Genomic DNA, 22,607 nt, shown 5'->3' with positions numbered 1-22,607 from the left:
ACCTTTAGAATGATCCTGCCTATTTAAGAAAAAGAATCAAGAATCGTTGGGAACTGTATTTGCTCAAATATAAACTATGCCAACCCCTAATCACAACATATTTTCATCATTTTAAAACAGGTTACAGGTTGCTCCTCTCTGGCTAGTGTTCGTATGGTACTTTCCGTGTTTGTATGATAATTTCATCTTCTGTAGAATCAATAACTTAAAAAATCCTATAATGTGGGTTAGTTTGACCCTTTGATACATGGATATTAGAAACCAACCTGATACATCCTACATTACGCCTGATGTTATGCATTGTGTCACGTCCTTACAGACACGTGGAGGCGATGTTTTGCTTGAAGCAGCTTTTTGTTTAACAGCGCTTATACAGTACTTTATTTAAAGGTTAAACTGCATTATAAACTGAACTATACAGTTTTACTGTAGCAGATGGCCCTGTGCAACGACAAAACGAGTATGTATGATAATTTTCTTCAAAATGTGATCATGTGAAGCTCCTGATACATTTTCCCATCTGCCGACACTGCTCAATGTAGTTGTACACTCTTATTAAATCTACTTGTTAATTTCCTGATCATAGCTGCTTACTTTCTGCTGTAACGCTGTTCCATGCAGCTACACTCTTGTTAAAGTGTACAGTGTTCCTTCGGTTATCGCGGGGGTTACGTTCCAGAGTGGCCCTCGGTAAGTACTAAGGGTGTAACAGTACACAAAAATTTCTGTTCGGTACGTACCTCGGTTTAGAGGTCACGGTTCGGTTCATTTTAGGTACAGTAAGAAAACAACAAAATATACATTTTATGGTTATTTATTTACCAAAATTTGTAAACAATGGCTTTATCCTTTTAACATTGCTTTAAAATAGCTTTGTGTGTGATGAATGTGAGCCGCTACTAGGCTGATCAGTGCAACATCAGGCAGTCATGAATGCTAAGCATAACAATAACATACATATACACACAGGGTCCATTGCCAGGGTTAATGCAGTCAACATATATAAAATAAAAACTAAATAAGATAAGGCTCAGCATTGGTTTCTTAACAAAACCTTTCTACATATAAAGTGCAACATTTCCACATATAAAGTGCAACATTAAACTGATTCAAGTTGTTGCTCGGATTAAATAAAATGACAAAATGTTTCTTCTACATACAAAAAGTGCAACATTAAACAGTTTCAAGTCAACCCAGCCTTTAACCCTGGTGACTTTCACTAAATGTTCATGTTTTTTGCCAGAAAAATCAGTTTATCCACATTGTCTGCAGAAAGAGCAGACCTGCTTGCAGTTAAAATGTCTCCAGCTGTGGAAAATACCCTTTCACTGGGCACGGAGGTAGCAGGTATGGGGAGGTAGTGCCTGGCTAACTTGGCAGTAAGAGGATATATGGGCTCATTGTTCTTCCACCATAGAAGTGGGTCAAAATCTAGTTTTTAATGCAATATGGTCTTAAATCTGCTGCTATAAAAACACCAACGGCATTTGTTATTGCTTTAGCCCTACCTGACTCGTCGAGGAGAAGCTGCTTGAATGCGGTGGGAGCTGTGTTTCTTCGTCTTTCTCTTCGTTGAAGCGATGTTATCCATTGTTGTATCGCAACGCGAAGCCAAAATGTTCCCAAACGGGGGATCTTAACGAGGCAAGAGGGTCTTCCAGCTTTTGCATGTTGTAGTAGCCCGGTCGTTGCTAGCATGCCGTGTGTTGTGCCTCAGTGTGCATTGTTTATACAACGTGCGTTGCGCTACTTAATATGTCCGTGTGGAAACTCGTTCGGTACACCTCCGAACGGAACCGAACCGAACCCCCCGTACCGAAACGGTTCAATACAAATACACGTACCGTTACACCCTTAGTAAGTACATTTCAGCGAAGTAGAGGCTATTTATTGATGAATGATTTTTATGAATATTATATGCATTTAAAGTATTTATAATCCCTTCCCATACTACACAAAGCCTCTGTGTAATAACTGTGTTCAAAAAAGTAGATGGATCTTAGCTGTAATTTTGTCATGTTAACATTTCTGATGACAATAAGGCGTTCTATTCTAAAAAAATTGAAAAAGTACATAATGATGCTATTTTTATACAAGGTTTGTTATAGATAATTTTTCACACGGATGTATGGCTTTCCTAGACTGTGACAGTACTAAAAAGGTTTGTGTATATGTAATGATTATGCTATACACGGCATGAAGGGACAAGTGGTAGAAAATGGATGGATGGATGGACAACATGATTGTACATCATTATAAAGGATAAAGCTTAATTTCTACTATGAGCAGAGTAACAAAGCATTCTGTAGCAGCTGTGACATCATTCTTTCCCACCTCCTCCCCCGACGTTCATTATCCCATTCTAAAAAAAGAATCTCCCTTTCACCGCTCCCTAAAAATATGACAATAGATAGCACACAAGACACGCATGCTGCCACTCACAGGACAGGAGGCGCACTACTATGAACACACACATGGTCGGCTCCTCCACCCATGTCAAAACTTGTTTTAAGCAGCCAAACGGTTAACGACTGACATGATCATTTACCACATATGAACTATATTAAATCGATAATAAATCTATGCTATTTAATTTTCTCTATTGGCTAGTGTTTCCTCTAGGTTTACAGCTTTGAGGCGGTGGCACACACACGCACACGTTAAGCACAGTAAAACACATTCAATTTAGATCACCATCACCAAATGGAATTTAGAACATGTGACAGCCCATTCCGGATCTGTGACCATTTAGTATCAATAGAAAATATAACATAATAATTTTAAAATATAATAATGCTCACAGGCCGTTGTAGACGCTGATCGCAGTGACATATTGTAGGCACAGTTAATAGGGTTAGGTCAGGGAAAGTGTGGTGACGTCACTCAAAATGAGCCAATGGAATCGCTTGTTTCACCGAGAAGTGAATGGGAAGTGAATGAGAGAACCATTGTTTACTCAAAATTAAGAAAAGTTCTAACAGAAAAAAATTAATCGACTGAGCAGTATACAGTTTATTTTTCTATAATCTAGTTCCAAACCGCAGTGTCTTAAATTCTCTGAAAGTGTTGAGCTGATCAAAAGCGGGTGATTATTGGACAAAAAAAACAACAGAAAAAGCACCGCAAGCTTAGAGTAGTATGAAAAATGTGCAAGAGTCATGACACAATTATTTAGACTGTTCATTTAGGATTGTATGGATTATGGGGCATGACAAAAAGTCCTCCAGTAACGGTAAAGGTAAGTATTTGTGTAACAAATTCAAGCAAATCCCGATATCAGCTACAATAACAATACCATTTTAAACTTTAACAGAATATGTATGGTTGCAGTTTGATACTTGAAACTTTTTCATAAAAATGTGTTCAAATCACAGAGAAACACTAATGGAAGATGCACGTTATCATTTACTGTATAAGGAATTTGGTCCTGTTTTCTCTCAGTCCCAATATACCATAGGTACCAAGTTCATGGTGTTAAGCCAAAATACATAATATTGAAACAAAAATGTGCAGTATTTCATTACATTTGATATTCATGTAGGCTAGTCTGTTTGATGACATTTAAGGCAATAAGTAAGTACCGTATTTTTCGGACTATAAGTCGCTCCGGAGTATACGTCGCACCGGCCGAAAATGCACACTAAAGAAGGAAAAAAACATATATACATCGCACTGGAGTATAAGTCGCATTTTTTGGGGAATTTTATTAAAAAAAATCCAACAACCAAGAATAGACATTTGAAAGGCAATTTAAAATAAATAAAGAATAGTGAACAACAGGCTGAATAAGTGTACGCCATATGACGCATAAATAACCAACTGAGAACGTGCCTGGTATGTTAACGTAACATATTATGGTAAGAGTCATTCAAATAACTATAACATATAGAACATGCTATACGTTTACCAAACAATCTGGTAAATCGCTAAATCAGATTAAATCTTCTTCCTAGGTGTCGCCTCTGGTATGCGCCCCGCTAGCGTCCTTTCTTTCTGCTGCTCGATTGCTGTTCTCTACTGCATATTTCACTACGACCAGCTTGTAATCTGCAGTATATGATTTTCTTTTCGGTGCCATTTTAGTTCAGTCCTTCTCAGTTTTTATAAGTTACCGCCAATGTTGATGTGATCCATTTTAATAGCTCCGGCAGTAGCGTATAGCATATAGCAGTTAGCATCCCAGGACCCACAATGCACTTCTGCCATGACCCGCCCCCGCCGAATTCTTATTGGTTGGCGTGTGAGTGACGATTGCTGATGTGTGTGTGACAGTGACGTGCGGTGAGGTTCATGGCTGGTGAGGCACTGACTTCATCACAGTCAGCTTTACAAACATATGAACCCTAAAGAGTATCTTATTCACCATTTAATTGGCAGCAGTTAACGGGTTAATGTTAAAAGCTCATACCAGCATTCTTCCCTGCTTGGCACTCAGCATCAAGGGTTGGAATTGGGGGTTAAATCACCAAAAATGATTCCCGGGCGCGGCGCCGCTGCTGCCCACTGCTCCCCTCACCTCCCAGGGGGTGAACAAGGGGATGGGTCAAATGCAGAGGACAAATTTCATTACACCTAGTGTGTGTGTGACAATCGTTGGTACTTTAACTTAACTTTAACTTTACACATACAAACTGTAGCACACAAAAAAGCACATTTAATAAAAAAACCGTTATTATGGTCTTCCCTTTACTTATAAATGAAGTCATGCGCCACTGTTGTGCTGGATTAATGCACCCCCGCCGTAGAATGCACCCCCTGACGGGAGTGTTATATCAACTGAAGCCCACACTTAAACTTTCCACGTGCAAGATTGAATCTATTTAAAAAAAGTGTACCCGAGGGTTTATAAATGTCGCCTATACTGTCATCATCATATCATCGGCAGTCACTCGTAGTCGAGTATGACTGTCCTCAGAATGGATGGGTTCCCATTCGGGAGGACGCTTGCGCGTGACGTCTTTTAGCGTGGGGAGACTGATGCGCCTGCAGCCACCACACGGTCCTTGGCAGAGAGGATGTCCTGGGTATGACTCAAAACTGCATCCGGTGATGAGGCTTCAGTTTGGGAGTTCTGGAGTTTTGGGGATGGTGGAGTTACCCCTCAGTCATCATTGCTCCCAGGTCCACTCTGACCCGGGGTGGTAGTACCTGTCAGGGTCCCAGCTATGGGTTAAATAGCATTTCAAAGACCTCAACGGTGGAAGTGGCGGAGGATGACACTGCATGTCACAACGGCACTGAAGGCGGATGAAGGCTGCAACAGTACGAAACTACATGAGGACCACTTTATTTACCTTCTTTCAAAAACCTCCGCTCCACTCCAACGTGTCATCACTTCCGCTCTTAGCGCCTTCAAAATAAGAGCTCAAGGCATATACTGTGTAACAGCGTATAACAGGAACTTAACATCACAAAGAGGATAGCCCATAAAAATAGGTTACAAAAGTTATCTAATAAGAAGCCAAAAAGTGCAAAAACAATAATGTTCGTGTTGGAGGAGTTGTGAATGAATTAAATATGAAATCCGTGCTGCAGTCTGCAGGTGTACCTAATGTTGTGGCCCTGCAGTCATTCACAACTCCTCCAACACGAACATTATTGTTTTTGCACTTTTTGGCTTCTTATGAAATAACTTTTTTAAATAGATTCAATCTTGCCCGTTGAAAGTTTAAGTGTGGGCTTTAGTTGATATAACACTCCCGTCAGGGGGTGCATTCTACGGCGGGAGTGCATTCTCTACCACTAGGAGGCGGGATTACTGCGAGCCTCAGCCAGTGCGTCTTTTGCAGCCGTTTTATGATCGCTCAGCACAAGAAATACGTTACACACATACAGTTGTTGACAAAATACACTGTACATTATATACCTCAGCTAACTAAACTATGGAAATGTATAATATAGTTCATATAGCAATACGGTCTCACTGCACAGCAGGCCAGCAGTTAGCCGAGTCCGCAATCCATGTTGAGGCACAACGCAGTGACGTGCCTCACCGCACTCTCTTCTCAGTATTTGAACGGCAAATGTGAAAATTCAGCGATTTTGAATACAAGTAATCTAAAACTGGTGAAGTTCAATGGAAAATAACTTTATAGTATAATCACTGGATACATATAACAATTTAATTTTTTTTTTTTCTTTTTACATTTTTTTTCTTTCCATGATGGCACGTGAGGCCCTGCCTCACCTGCCTCCAGTGACTGCACGTCACTGGTGTGTGACGATTGCGGACATTTTCTTCGTCGCTCACGCGAATGAGATAAGTAATATTATTTTATATTTTACGGTAATGTGTTAATGATTTCACACGTAAGTCACTCCGGAGTATACGTCGCACCCACGGCCAAACTATGAAAAAAACGTTGACTTAGTGGTTATAATATTTTATTAGAGCATATCAAAACACGTATTGGTATGTCAGACTTAGCCTTGTCTTGGTTTAACTCTTATCTTACTGACAGGATGCAGTGCGTCTCCCATAACAATGTGACCTCGGACTATGTCAAGGTAACGTGCGGAGTTCCCCAGGGTTCGGTTCTTGGCCCTGCACTTTTTGGTATTTACATGCTGCCGCTGGGTGACATCATACGCAAATACGGTGTTAGCTTTCACTGTTATGCTGATGACACTCAACTCTACATGCCCCTAAAGCTGACCAACACGCCGGATTGTAGTCAGCTGGAGGCGTGTCTTAATGAAATTAAACAATGGATGTCCGCTAACTTTTTGCAACTCAACGCTAAGAAAACGGAAATGCTGATTATCGGTCCTGCTAGACACCAACATCTATTTAATAATACCACCTTAACATTTGACAACCAAACAAGGCGACTCGGTAAATAATCTGGGTATTATCTTCGACCCAACTCTCTCATTTGAGTCACACATTAAGAGTGTTACTAAAACGGCCTTCTTTCATCTCCGTAATATCGCTAAAATTCGTTCCATCTTGTCCACTAGCGACGCTGAGATCATTATTCATGCGTTCGTTACGTCTCGTCTCGATTACTGTAACGTATTATTTTCGGGTCTCCCTATGTCTAGCATTAAAAGATTACAGTTGGTACAAAATGCGGCTGCAAGGCTTTTGACAAAAACAAGAAAGTTTGATCATATTACGCCTATACTGGCTCACCTGCACTGGCTTCCTGTGCACTTAAGATGCGACTTTAAGGTTTTACTACTTACGTATAAAATACTACACGGTTTAGCTCCAGCCTATCTCGCCGATTGTATTGTACCATATGTCCCGACAAGAAATCTGCGTTCAAAGAACTCCGGCTTATTAGGGATTCCCAGAGCCAAAAAAAAGTCTGCGGGCTATAGAGCGTTTTCTATTCGGGCTCCAGTACTCTGGAATGCCCTCCCGGTAACAGTTAGAGATGCTACCTCAGTAGAAGCATTTAAGTCCCATCTTAAAACTCATTTGTATAATCTAGCCTTTAAATAGACCCCCCTTTTTTTAGACCAGTTGATCTGCCGTTTCTTTTCTTCTCTCCTCTTCTCCCCTGTCCCTTGCGAGGGGGAGTTGCATAGGTCCGGTGGCCATGGATGAAGTGCTGGCTGTCCAGAGTCGGGACCCCGGGTGGACCACTAGCCCGTGCATCGGTTGGGGACATCTTTGCGGTGCTGACCCGTCTCCGCTCGGGATGGTTTCCTGTTGGCCCCGCTGTGGACTGGACTCCAGCTGATGTGTTGGATCCACTGTGGACTGGACTTTCACAATGTTATGTCAGACCCACTCGACATCCATTGCTTTCGGTCTCCCCTAGAGGGGGGGGGTTACCCACATATGCGGTCCTCTCCAAGGTTTCTCATAGTCATTCACCGACGTCCCACTGGGGTGAGTTTTTCCTTGCCCGTATGTGGGCTCTGTACCGAGGATGTCGTTGTGGCTTGTACAGCCCTTTGAGACACTTGTGATTTAGGGCTATATAAATAAACATTGATTGATTGATTGATAGTCCGAAAAATACGGTAACTTGTCAGTCTACAAAGTCCTACAAAGTGTTTGTACTGTAAGTACGTATTACACACTAGCTGTCTATGATTGTAACGTGCATCTTAGTTGTAGATGTGATTACCAAATTTGGAGGTGTTGAAATCGCCATGTAAAATTACTAATGCTAATTGATAGCATATATATATGACATATTAGAGAAGGTGTCAAGTTCGGTTCACATGGTAACGGTAGTGGTGACGCCAAGATGCGGAAACGGGAGACAGCTTGCAGTTAAGACATAGTTAGGCTCTATTCGAATACCCCTCCTCCGCCCGTTGTTTTTGCTCCCCCCTTAGTTTTGCGCGTTCACGTCAATAAAGAGGCGTTCAAATGATCTTCCAGGTAGGAAGGAAGGGCGAAGTACCACCTTCGAGTGCGAGGAGAAAGATGGCAGAACAGAAACCCAGAAAAACATATAAATGTGAGTATTAAGCGCAATAAATGATTTTCATAAAACCGACACTGGTGGTTTAGTCAGACTTCAAACCTTTGCTACTGCACGTAAATATTGGCTTCAAACACAAATACAATGAAACACAATTTACATATCGAAAGCTGACGTGCCAGGACATGCATTTTTCGCCAAATACATTGTCTTCTAAATGTCTTGAAAGTACAAACGTTAGTAAACAAACATTTGGCGCATCTACCTTACGTCACTCCTGGCAAAGAGCGAGGGTTGATGACGTAGCGAGACTTGATAACTAGATGATAGAGCCAAGGGGTAGGATCAAGTAGAAGAGGGGTGGGGGTGGAGGGAAAACCTGAATTGAGCCATAATGTCCAAAACTACCTAAATATGGTGCAGCAGGGAAGTGCACAAAAAGGAAGGGGGAAGCTATGCAGGTACAAAGCATGATAAATAAACCAACAACATACAATGAACCCATTTTTATTTTGTACATCCATTAATAATCTCCCCACAGTTTGCCAAAAGGTAGAGATATGAATGACACAGTACTCTTCATATATGGAAAACATGTACTGTAGATGAAGTTGCAACCAAATTATCCAGGGCAATTCGATAAGAGTAGCAGAGTGGCTTGATTATTTGCGTCTAACATTGAGTACAGTCGTCCCTCATTTATCACGGTCAATTGGTTACGCCTGGTGAACTAATTTCCGTGAAGTAGGATTACTATTTTATAAATCAAATATCTTTTTTAGTTATAGCATTAAAATAGTTTACGGCCTTATAAGTATGATTTATAACATAACTAGTGCTCTATTAACATGAAAAAACACCTACTTTTACACTCGTTTCACCCAATATAATAGCCTTGAGTGTGTTCTACAGTACATAGAGGTGGGGATGGATACAGAATTCAGTACTTTTATAGATGCCAAGCGAAGTCCTTCCGTACTACCTGAGACCATATATCGATACTTTTGTTGCATGCGACATCACTTCTGGTTGCAAACTCAGGCTCAGCCTGAGTGACTTTATGTAATATTAACATTTTTTGGGGCAACAAGAAGAAGGTACTGAAAAGCACAGTAAGGATCTACTTTGCAAAATGAGTTAGCTCAATGCTAATTTGTTTGTACATTAATTTAAACATTGGATTTGCCATAATTATGCTATTTATTTATTTATTGGGAACATGTCAAAAATGCTCAAGTACAGATTTTGCTCAAGTGATCAACCATTCAAAAGGAGTGAGAAGAAGCAGAGCTTGTCTGGTCTCACCCCTGTGCCGTAAGCAGTACACATTTTTTTAAAAGAAAGAAGGAAAGAACCAACTTAACCCGAAAGATCAACATTTATATTTTACATAGTGATTTCAACACCCCCCCCCCCCCCCCAAATGTGGTAATCAAAACTGAATCAAACAGCCAGTGTGTAATAGATAATTACAGTTCAAACACTTTGTAGGGCTCAACAAAAGAAAATACTGCCACATTCAACTTAATGGCAAAGACTACTTTCTGGCGAAGACAACACACCGTAGTCCAGATATGTGTATAGAGAGAGTATGGCCAACTAAACAGGCTCTGTCCAGAACAGTGTTGGGACTAAGGCGTTACAAAGTAACTTGTTACTGTAACGCCATTATTTTCGGCGGTAACTAGTAGTCTAACGCGTTATTTTTTATATTCAGTAACTCAGTTACCGTTACTACATGATGCGTTACTTTACGTTATATTTTATATAGTATCGGCTAGAAACTGAGAACTGTCGTCCTTCTGATTCTTCCTTTGTCACAAGGGAGAGAAGAGGCGCACTGTGTGTGTGAGTGTGTGTGTGGGGCCCGGGGGGCATGTCTGTGTTTACTAACAAGACATCATGGCGGAGCCGAAGCTGAGTTTCTTAACATGGAGATATTCTCACTACTTTTCTGTTGTCGAGCTCAAAGAAAAGAAAATTTTAGTTAAATGTAAGTTGTGTCTTGGATCAAAGATCCTATGTACTGCCCAAAACAGCAATTAAAATCTGCTGAAACAGCTACAAAAGCAACATGCTTCAACGAAGCTAGTAAAGAGAGACACAGACTCCGATGCCACTTCACCTCCACTTCCACCTCCACCACCACCACCACCACCACCTAAGGATTTTAACAGAGGGACTGCTAGCCAGGACAACATTGATAGAGCCATTGCAGCGTATGTGCTAGAAGACATGCAGGCTATTTCTACAGTGGAGTCACCCGCTTTCAGGCAGCTAATTAGCAGGATAGCGGGCATCAAACAGATTGTATTATTCTCCAGTGCAATAACAGTACTGAAATGAAGGCTAAAAGGGCATTAATGGAAGCCTTAAAAAATAAAAAATGAAAAAGAATTAACAGTTACTTTTCACAGTAACGCATTACTTTTTGGTGTAAGTAACTGAGTTAGTAACTGAGTTACTTTTGAAATAAAGTAACTAGTAACTATAACTAGTTACTGGTTTTCATTAACTAACCCAACACTGGTCCAGAAGCATGCAATTGCTGTCGTTTTGACGTTAGTTTTTCTGACAAAATAAACCAAAATAATACATATAGTTGCAAATATACTCCAGCTCATAAACTTACAATAAAATATACTTTTATTTCTTCAAAGTAGGGCTGGGCGATATGGCCTTTTTATTTTTAGGCCATATCGCGATACACATTATATATCTCGATATTTTGCCTTAGCCTTGAATGAACACTTGATGCATATAATCACAGCAGTATGATGATTCTATGTGTCTACATTAAAACATTCTTCTTCATACTGCATTAATATATGCTCATTTTAAACTTTCATGCAGAGAGGGAAATCACAACTAAGTCAATTGACCAAAGCTGTATTTATTAAACAGTTATTTAGCAGTGGCACAAACATTCATGTCATTTCAAAACAGAATGTGCAAGATTGTCAGAGACATTTTAAAACAAGCTATTAGTGCACTTTTGTGCATGATGTCCTCAAGATGACAAATCAAAACAACACTAAATTAAAGTGCACTTTTTGTACAGAACGCTACTACAATAGTTTAAAAGAAATAAAATGCACTTCTGTGCATGATGTCACACAAGATATTTCAATAACTGTCAAATAAAAATGAGCTGTATAATAGGAAATCAAATTGTGTATGTCCTTCGCTATGTGGTAGGTTCCGGCGGACGTTATCTCCTTCTGTTGTTTACTATTTTTTTCATACGGTGTTGATGTGTAAATGGTTGCCTCTGCATTTTGTTGGTGTGGCACCGAACGGAGATGTTGACGTGCAGAGTTTCAAGCACTCTTCACTCTCTAGCGGGTGACTTTTCAAATGATGCTACATATTAGCAGTAATGCTACTTTTTGTAGCAACGTTTTCGCCCCACACTTGACAAATTACAGTTGTCTGTTCGACATATTCCCACTTGAAGCCAAACCACCGCCAGACGATGGACCCCCTGCTGTTTTTCGTAGGAATTAATTCTTCCTTCATTTGTTACCAGATTCGCACCTTCTTTCTCTCGTATTACCACTCGCACCACAGCTAACTTTGGCCATGCTGCTACCTCTCTGCTCAGCGAGGGCGTGTACGTATGTGACATATGTAAGAAGGTGCGCTTGTTAAAGTCTCTGTGAGAAGGAGAGACTAGAAAGAGTGAAAAAAGTCTGTAGTGTAATGCCTGCAGCTAAAAGCAACTGCGGGAGAACCTATACTCGAATATCACGATATAGTAATTTTCTATATCGCACAGAGACAAACCCGCGATATATCGAGTATATCGATATATCGCCCAGCCCTACTTCAAAGTATAATTTTGGAGCCGTAACTAACGCACTTAGCAGCTACATTCATGCAGCATTAACAGCAGGCTCTCTAACACGCACCCAATGGCACATTAAACATAAAAAAATACACAAAATGACCAAGAAAATAACTTATTACCCTCATTTTGCTAAAATCTTCATTAGCTTTGGACCAACAATCGAGAATAAATTATGACTTTTCCTCATATTTCTGCACAATAACTCCAATATGGTAACACTAGTGAGCAGTAGAAAATTGTCAAGTGATTTTTGGTCCAAAACTTATTTTGCTTAATTCATTACTGACGTATTTCTTGCCACTTTATGTTGTATATTTTGTATATGATATTTCCGGTTCATTTTATCATGTATTTGGTTTCTTTTACTCTTTCAATGTCAACTCCGTCTATTTGTGTTTGTGTTTGACTTTCTCTTCTCCTGTTACCAAATAGCATTATTTTAGTTTTACTGATTGTCAAGGATAGTCTGTTTTTGTCAAACCATCTTTTTAATTTCTTCATTTCTTCCGTTATTATTTATATTAGCTTCAGTGTGTTCTGTCCTGAACAAAATGCAGACGTTGTGTCGTGCGTGGGGGCTGCAGTATTGACAGCGAACCTTCCCTTCCCATACGTGTCTTCTTTCCGGGTTGTGGAGAGAGCGATGTCAAAGCTTTCCATAATTCTCCTGAGTGGAGCAGCCACTGTATAAATAGGACATTTATACAAGTTGAAAAACTGGTGAGGAAGAGCCGCAAACACGTAGCATCAGTTCAAAGTTGATAGCAAACATGGAGCTCTGCTGATTTTTGACGAGTCATTGACAAGATTGCCTGAAACGGGGTTGGCAACACTTTCTTCATACACGGCTCTGCTATACACTACTGCCATTTAATGTCCTGTAACGTCTTTTGTCTCGCCTTTTTACATTGCTTGTACCAAAGGCTCACCAGTGTGGAGATAGATGTGTTATAGACGAGGCAGGTGTGGAAGATGATGTGCATCAAAAAGTTGTTTTACCAAAAGTTGCTCAACCTGACTGTCGCGGTGAAGATACAGTAGCTCCAAGATTATCTGCCGTGTTGTTGGCAGTGTGAACCCTCTACCCGGAAACGGAAGTCCCACTTGGGCCAACTGTACAGGGAAAACGGTAGTCATGTATTTTAATAAATAATGCACTATAATAGTGCACCAAAACATATTGGTAAAACTATTGAGAAAATAAATATTTAGGGATCACTCAACTGTAATGTAAGCTTGAAAAACTTTTTAAAAAGATGGCTCATAAACTGCGACATACAGTAATAATTTCAATGTTTTGCAAATCGAAACTTTCTCTTGATTTCAACGTTGGGGGTCACATTATGGCGACAAAGTAAGTGTTTGTTCCAAATCGGCAAAAATAGGAAAAGGACCCGCGCCGCTGAGAAAAGCGCTCAGGAAATTCAATGCTTACTCAGTATAGCAAAATAGACTAATAGTATAAATAACGTAGGACAAATCTAACAAGGAACATAATAAAAGTAATAAACAAAACCACAAACCAGAAACGGAACATTGGACGTTCGAGGAAGACAGGGTGAACTGGACAAATTTAGGGGAGTTATTAGTGGTAATGGCAGGTGTCGAAACAAATCAATTAACAGAAAGGTGCGTGAGCTCGGACACTAATAACAACAAGAATGTAAACAAAGGGAGACTAGGGGTGCTGGCAACATACCAACATTTGTAAATATACACTAAAACTAAGTAGAACAACAACAAAACCGGGACAGACAGGTCATGACACTGAAGCTGCTAAAACATATCTACATGCTATGATTCACTCTCACATTGGATATTCTATCTCATGCTGGACTCAGGCAAATCAAACCACCTTAAATCCAATTAGAACATTGTATGGACAAGCACTGAAAATATATGACAAACAAACCCCAAGACATTAAAACACTGTTGTAACATTCTCTCTAAATATAACATACTCAGCTTTGATAATCTTATTTTCCTGACTCACATTCGTCGGGTGCACAAAACATTTCACAATGCTGCCTCTCCTCCCTTGAAAAACTATGTGATGCTCTGCTGACACAAAAATTACAGTAGGGCCTTGGGTCTGCATCAAGGCGGGAATGTAAGGCTCCACAAAGAAAAACTCAATTCAATTTGCCCTTCTCTACTAAAGCAACAAAAGACTGAAATAAGCTTCCACACACCTGAAAAGTCCAACAAATTACCATGATTGTATTTTATCCCAAAATATCGGTTGTTGAGTAACCGATGCTGTCAACACTGACTGGACTAGTACTTTGATATGACATACAGTACATAGATAGATAGATAGATAGATAGATAGATAGATAGATAGATAGATAGATAGATAGATAGATAGATAGACAGATAGATAGATAGATAGATAGATAGATAGATAGATAGATAGATAGATAGATAGATAGATAGATAGATAGATAGATAGATAGATAGATAGATAGATAGTACTTTATTGATTCCTTCAGGAGAGTTCCCTCAGGAAAATTAAAATTCCAGCAGCAGTGTACACAATTGTGATTGAATTTAAAAAGTAAAAAGTAAATAATGGGGTTATAAATGGAAACAAAATAGAAAAATATTACAATAACAATAAAAATAAAAAGCAACGATGAGAATAAAAATATAACAGTCAAATACGAATATAACAAGAGAAACTAGGCAGTAGTGACCAAGTTATGAAAAAGTATTGCACTGTTATTTTGAAAAGAAGAATGAATAATGATTTTATATAAAAAACTTTGGAGCAGGCTGTTTCACTTGGCTTGTGTATTTTAATTTGATGCTGTGGAGGGGGGCGTGGCCTGCGGGCCTGCCGCGGAGGGGGTGTGCCAGGGCCAGCTTTGAAACACAGCTGACAGGTGATTAGATTGCCCAGCTGGGGCTTGTTATCTAATCACCTGTCGCCTTTATTAGCAGCAGCCGGACAGAGACACGTTGTTGGGAGTTGGAGTTACTGGTGAACAGACGCATGGACACACACACACTGGACAGACACGCTAGAGAGACTGGAAAGTCGCAGAGCAGGGTGCTGTTGCTGTGTGTGAGCGAAATAAAACAATTGTCAAACCTGACTACCAGGCTTACAAGAGGATCTGTCGTGATCAGGGGAACCCACGGGAGGGCAACTTCCACAGATGCTTATACAGTAATTATTATTTTACTGTTTAAGTGGTTCTGAGCTTGATGGTGGTGAATGCATTTCTACAAAGAAGGAATTATTAATCATAAATGGAATAGTTGTATAGCAAGAGCATATAGAACCTTCTAAATGCAATTTTTAACATTATGAGAGCCCTTTCTACATCAAATAACACCTACACCTCTACAATTCTTTAATCCATCCATCCATCCATCCATCTTCTTCCACTTATCCGAGGTCAGGTCGCGGGGGCAGCAGCCTAAGCAGGGAAGCCCAGACTTCCCTCTCCCCAGCCACTTCGTCCAGCTCTTCCCGGGGGATCCCGAGGCGTTCCCAGGCCAGCCGGGAGACATAGTCTTCCCAACGTGTCCTGGGTCTTCCCCATGGCCTCCTACCGGTCAGATGTGCCCTAAACACCTCCCTCGGGAGGCGTTCGGGTGGCATCCTGACCAGATGGCTCCTCTCGATGTGGCGGAGCAGCGGCTTTACTTTGAGCTCCCTCCGGATGGCAGAGCTTCTCACCCTATCTCTAAGGGAGAGCCCAGCCACCCGGCGGAGGAAACTCATTTCGGCCGCTTGTACTCATGATCTTGTCCTTTCGGTCATAACCCAAAGCCCATGACCATAGGTGAGGATGGGAACGTAGATCGACCGGTAATTTGAGAGCTTTGCCTTCCGGCTCAGCTCCTTCTTCACCACAACGGATCGATACAGCGTCCGCATTACTGAAGACGCCGCACAGATTCGCCTGTCGATCTCACGATCCACTCTTCCCCCACTCGTGAACAAGACTCCGAGGTACTTGAACTCCTCCACTTGGGGCATGGTCTCCTCCGCAACCCGGAGATGGCACTCCACCCTTTTCCGGGTGAGAAAAATGGACTCGGACTTGGAGGTGCTGATTCTCATCCCAGTTGCTTCACACTCAGCTGCGAACCGATCCAGTGAGAGCTGAAGATCCTGGCCAGATGAAGTCATCAGGACCACATCATCTGCAAAAAGCAGAGACCTAATCCTGCAGCCACCAAACCAGATACCCTCAACGCCCTGACTGCGCCTAGAAATTCTGTCCATAAAAGTTATAAACAGAATCGGTGACAAAGGGCAGCCTTGGCGGAGTCCAACCCTCACTGGAAACGTGTCCGACTTACTGCCGGCAATGCGGACCAAGCTCTGACACTGATCATACAGGGAGCGGACCGCCCCAATCAGACAGTCCGATACCCCATACTCTCTAAGCACTACCCACAGGACTTCCCGAGGGACACGGTCGAATGCCTTCTCCAAGTCCACAAAGCACATGTAGACTGGTTGGGCAAACTCCCATGCACCCTCAAGGACCCTGCCGAGAGTATAGTTTGCAGTTGGACCGATTGGTACAACTGGTTTTTGTCCAGTTCCACGACCAGGACAAAAACCACACTGTTCCTCCTGAATCCGAGGTTCGACTATCCGGTGTAGCCTCCTCTCCAGTACACCTGAATAGGCCTTACCGGGAAGGCTGAGGAGTGTGATCCCACGATAGTTAGAACACACCCTCCGGTTCCCCTTCTTAAAGAGAGGAACCACCACCCCCGTCTGCCAATCCAGAGGTACCGCCCCCGATGTCCACGCGATGCTGCAGAGTCTTGATAACCAAGACAGCCCCACAGCATCCAGAGCCTTAAGGAACTCCGGGCGGATCTCATCTACCCCCGGGGCCTTGCCACCGAGGAGCTTTTTAACTACCTCAGCAACCTCAGCCCCAGAAATAAGAGAGCCCACCACAGATTCCCCAGGCACTGCTCCCTCGTAGGAAGACGTGTTGGTGGGATTGAGGAGGTCTTCAAAGTATTCCCTCCACCGATCCACAACATCCGCATTCGAGGTCAGCAGAAGACCATCCTCACCATACACGGTGTTGACAGTGCACTGCTTCCCCTTCCTTAGGCGGCGGATGGTGTTCCAGAATCGCTTCGAAGCCGTCCGGAAGTCGTTTTCCATGGCTTCCCCGAACTCCTCCCATGTCTGAGTTTTTGCCTCCGCGACCGCTGAAGCCGCACACCGCTTGGCCTGTCGGTACCTGTCCGCTGCCTCTGGAGTCCTATGAGCCAAAAGAACCCGATAGGACTCCTTCTTCAGCTTGACCGCATCCCTCACCGCCGGTGTCCACCAACGGGTTCCAGGATTACCGCCACGACAGGCACCAACTACCAATCAGCCGCCTCGACAATAGAGGTGCGGAACATGGTCCACTCGGACTCAATGTCCAGCACCTCCCTCGTGACATTCTTTAATCCAATGTAGTAATAAAGTTGTAGGCTCTGTTTCGGTTCTGTTTCAATTAGTGGCCAATACTACTGCAATATTGAGCCATTTGATACTTGAAAATACTTAATTTAAGCCAGAAATATGTAGACTATGCCTAAAAAACAAAAATAATCTATCTGCGATAGAGTGAAGCCGCAAGGGATGACTGTAATGCTCAATTTATAAATGACTTTTTTAGATATTTGATATGTCTTAAATATGCCATCTGAAAGGTGTCACGTTCGTTATGTTCTCTTTTATTTGGTATTTGTTCCCCCATTTCTTGTTGTTGTATTTCCTCTACAAATTCATTAACTTGTGGTGCAAGGAGGAGCAAGGAGACAAATCTGTAGCTGCTTTTCAATTAGTGATGTTCTTAACCGCAGGAGCTGCAGCAGGAAGATGCCTAATTGATCCTCTACCTATGTGTCTATGCCTTGTTTATAACCTTGTTCTTTGTATTCCTACCAGCCTTGTTCCTTTTTTGTTGGAACGTTATTTTGGATTCTTGTTTTTAATCTGATCATCATCTTTAGTTTGTTGTCTCGTGAGAAGATTGAGGATTTTAGTATTGCAGAGTGCATTTCCAAACCCAAACGTTGCACTCTAATAGCTCCGATAAATAATGACCGTGTCGCTATTCTGCCTTTGTGTGTCAGTGTGGAACATGTGATGATGCTGAGCGTGCTGAAGGGCTGAACTGTGATTCTCTGTGGGCAGAAGAAAACCTCTGCAGGCTTCAAGCCGCAATCAGAGCTCTCAGCAAGCAGCCGCTCACATTTCATCCAACAAAAATGCATGTCAGGAATCGATTTTTTTTATCATTATAGCAAAGATTCTTCTGACAGGTAAAAAAAAAGTGGGACATACATACATTGGTTAATATGATGGTACTACATACAAGAGATGAATCCTTCATCTTGCTTTTGTGTGCTATATTATGGTGCACGTTTCCTGCAGACACAAAGGGATTCCCCAAAGTGCATGAAAAAGTGGAGCACGAGTTCATCCGCAGTGTAATTATTTTTTTTTTAAAGGGGTTAAGGGGGGTTTACAGTGATTGCCGACATGCAGTGTGTTTGTGTGTGTGTGTGTGTGTGTGTGTGAGAGTGTGTGTGTGTGTGTGTGTGTGTGTTGGTCCTGCTGGTAGAATGGAGTTAAGCCTCCATTGCTCTACATTACACTACCACTGCACTGACTGCTGTGGAGAAGAAAGTAAGGGAGAGAAAGTTACAGGGTTTTGAAACCCCTCAGCACAGAGCGGTAATGTGTCCGTTAAACTCATTAATTAGTTCTCCTAATTAGGGTTGCCAATATTGAGGAAAAATTACTTTGCAGTTTGATTAATATCATATATATTGCAATCCAAAAAAATACATGTATTTTCACCTAATGAACAACACTTAGTTATGCTGCACTGTTGTCGTGTTGTGGACAATTAACCTTCACTGATCTTAACATTATTTGTGAACGTTACAACTATGTCTATCTGTTACACATATCATTTTTGCTATTGTGTATTGTTTGCTTATATTGCAATTCCAATGTGACTTTTGCGCAGAGGTACACTGCGATTACAACGTGAAAAAGTTGTATTGTGTCATTATCAGTGTTGGGTTAGTTACTGAAAACCAGTAACTAGTTACAGTTACTAGTTACTTTATTTCAAAAGTAACTCAGTTACTTACACCAAAAAGTAATGTGTTACTGTGAAAAGTAACTATTTAGTTGTATATATATATATATATATACATTTATTTTTTTAAGGCCCCCTTTAATGCCCTTTTAGCCTTCATTTCAGTACTGTTATTGCACTGGAGAATAATACAATCTGTTGATCAACTTGACATGCATTTGCATCACTGAACTCTGCTAAGCAATGTGGTCTACATACAACACACAAAGACAAAGATATGTTTCAAAGGGCCAATTTCTTTCAGGCCAGAACAAATTGACAAAACTATTTTAAAGAGCTGCAACATAACATAAATAAGTAACAAACAGCATAATAACAACATAGCTGTAAACCAAGGAAGGCACACACTACATACACAAAGCCTAACCAGGCGTTTTTTTCTCTCAAGGAATTCTGAAATAAAATCATTGTCTGAAGCCCAGAACACTCTACACATTTCCTCAGTTTTAGTTTAGAGATAAGGAAAGATTGGCCTGGCCCACTAGCATCCCTCTTTATGTTTGTGAACGTTATAGTCTATACATTTAGAGTGATGTGATAATCAAACACTCTAGAACAGTGGTCCCCAACCACCGGGCCGCGGCCCCGGTACTGGTCCGTGGACCGATTGGTACCGGGCCGCGGCCGCACAAGAAATTTTTTATTTTTTATTAAATCAACATAAAAAACACAATATATACATTATATATCAATATAAATCAATACAGTCTGCAGGGATACAGTCCGTAAGCACACATGATTGTATTTCTTTATGACAAAAAAAATAAAATAAAATACCATAACCCCCCTCGGTCCGTGGGACAAATTTTCAAGCGTTGACCAGTCCGCAGCTACAAAAAGGTTGGGGACCACTGCTCTAGAATGAAAGAGCAACAGTATATAAGAGAATTGACAGATTGTGTGTACCTTCAGTGCGCAGTGCCTCGTTAAAATCCAGCTGCTGTGGCTTAGGAGGTGAAGTGTGTCTCTCTTTACTAGCTTCGTCGAAGCATGTTGCTTTTGTAGCTGTTTCAGCAGATTTGAATTGCTAGGATAGGATCTTTGAACCAAGACACAACTTACATTTAACTAAAATGTTCTTTTTTTTGTGGTTGACAAAAGAAAAGTAGTGGGAATATCTCCATGTTAAGAAAATCGGCTTCGGGCTTCGCCATGTCTTGTTGGTAAACACAGACACGGCCTCTTCCACACACACACATACACACAGACAGCGCGCGGCGCGCCTCTTTCTTGTCGCCTCTTCCGCAGCGCTCCAATAAAACACACTCAGATCTTCTCAGTTTCTAGCCGATACTACATAAAAAATAACGTAAAATAACGCAGTAATGCATCATGTAGTAACGGTAACTGAGTTACTGATTATAAAAAATAACGCGTTAGATTACTATTTACAGCCGAAAGTAACGGCGTTACAGTAGTCCCAACACTGGTCATTATGTGGATAAAAGACGCCTATTGTAAGTGGGACAAAGTTTTAGACCTTCAGAAGACTGGAATGGACAACAGAATCAAAAATCTTGGGGAGAAAGAGCACTATTGGTGTATTATCTTTTAACCTGCCCATTGTACAGCACTTTGGCTACCCCTGTGGTAAATTTTAAATGTGCTATATAAATAAAGTTGATTTGATTTGATTTGATTTGATTTGATAATAACTGATTGATGGAAGAACTACAAGCTAACAATCACCCTCACTTTGGAGCTCCATGGAAGACGGTTTTGCCCAATGACATGCTTGACTAATCTTATTTTTTTTAAATTATTTTTTAGTGCCGATCAAAGTACAGAACCACAAGTCTGAACACTGCCTTAAAGGGCAACTACACTAATTTTGAAATAACTGTCATTTACAATCCCTATGTTAGATGTGTATGTCTTTTTTATGCATTCTAATATGTAATATACACATGTACGAGGTGGCTAACAATAGAGATGATGGGAGTCATCAATTGCGCCCATAAAGCCCTCTAAAAACATTTAAAAATCATATCATAAAAATCTCATTAGGAATTTGGGTTCAGTTCAAGCGCTATTTTGGTTTACAGACTATTTCTAGTCTTGCACCCATCACTGCTAACCATGCTTTCCCTCCCTCTTTTGTCAACAGTGCCATTTTAAGATGGTCAAGTCTGGGGATCAACAGCATCAAAGATGTACACATTAACAACATTTTAGCCTCTTTCCAGCAACTCTGAGATACATATTCACTCCCCAAACAACACTTATTTAGATATCTACAGATCCGCAGTTTTCTTCGTAATATCAATCATCAATCAATCAATGTTTATTTATATAGCCCTAAATCACAGGTGTCTCAAAGGGCTGTACAAGCCACAACGACATCCTCGGTGTCGCGTGGGTCTGACATAATATTGTGAAAGTCCAACACATCAGCGAAAGTCCAGTCCATGGTGGGGCCAGCGGGAACCATCCCGAGCGGAGACGGGTCAGCAGCGTAGAGATGTCCCCATCTGATGGACAGGCTAGCGGTCCACCCCGGAGCAGAGTAGAAAAGAAAAGAAAAGAAACGGCAGATCAACTGGTCTAAAAAGGGAGTCTATTTAAAGGCTAGAGTATACAAATGAGTTTTAAGATGAGACTTAAATGCTTCTACTGAGGTAGCATCTCTAACTTTTACCGGGAGGGCATTCCATAGTATTGGAGCCCGAATAGAAAACGCTCTATAGCCCGCAGACTTTTTTTGGGCTCTGGGAATCACTAATAAGCCGGAGTTCTTTGAACGCAGATTTCTTGCCGGGACATATGGTACAATACAATCGGCAAGATAGGCAGGAGCTTGACCGTGTAGTATTTTATACGTAAGTAGTAAAACCTTAAAGTCGCATCTTAGGTGCACAGGAAGCCAGTGCAAGTGAGCCAGTATAGGCGTAATATGTTCAAACTTTCTTGTTTTTGTCAAAAGTCTAGCAGCCGCATTTTGTACCAACTGTAATCTTTTAATGCTAGACATAGGGAGGCCCGAAAATAAAACGTTACAGTAATCGAGACGAGATGTAACGAACGCATGAATAATGATCTCAGCATCGCTTGTGGACAAAATGGAACGAATTTTAGCGATATTACGGAGATGAAAGAAGGCCGTTTTAGTAACACTCTTAATGTGTGACTCAAACGAGAGAGTTGGGTCGAAGATAATACCCAGATTCTTTACAGAGTCTCCTTGTTTAATTGTTTGGTTGTCAAATGTTAAGGTGGTAT

The 22,607-nt window shown here is 41.2% G+C and overlaps 1 protein-coding gene and 1 pseudogene across 6 annotated transcripts in view; one reads left to right on the top strand and one right to left on the bottom strand.

Annotated features, from left to right (window-relative positions):
* Positions 1-22,607, bottom strand: part of LOC133635993 (serine/threonine-protein kinase BRSK2-like) — a 198,491-nt gene that overhangs the window by 123,194 nt on the left and 52,690 nt on the right. The window lies entirely within an intron of this gene.
* The window catches only part of LOC133665233 (uncharacterized), a 57,610-nt pseudogene that overhangs the window by 7,592 nt on the left and 27,411 nt on the right, over positions 1-22,607 (top strand).

This window comes from Entelurus aequoreus, linkage group LG02 (genome assembly GCF_033978785.1).
Source record: "Entelurus aequoreus isolate RoL-2023_Sb linkage group LG02, RoL_Eaeq_v1.1, whole genome shotgun sequence".
Taxonomy (NCBI): domain Eukaryota; kingdom Metazoa; phylum Chordata; class Actinopteri; order Syngnathiformes; family Syngnathidae; genus Entelurus; species Entelurus aequoreus.
Note: the sequence above shows the minus strand (reverse complement) of the source record. Positions and strands in the feature narration are given on the sequence as shown.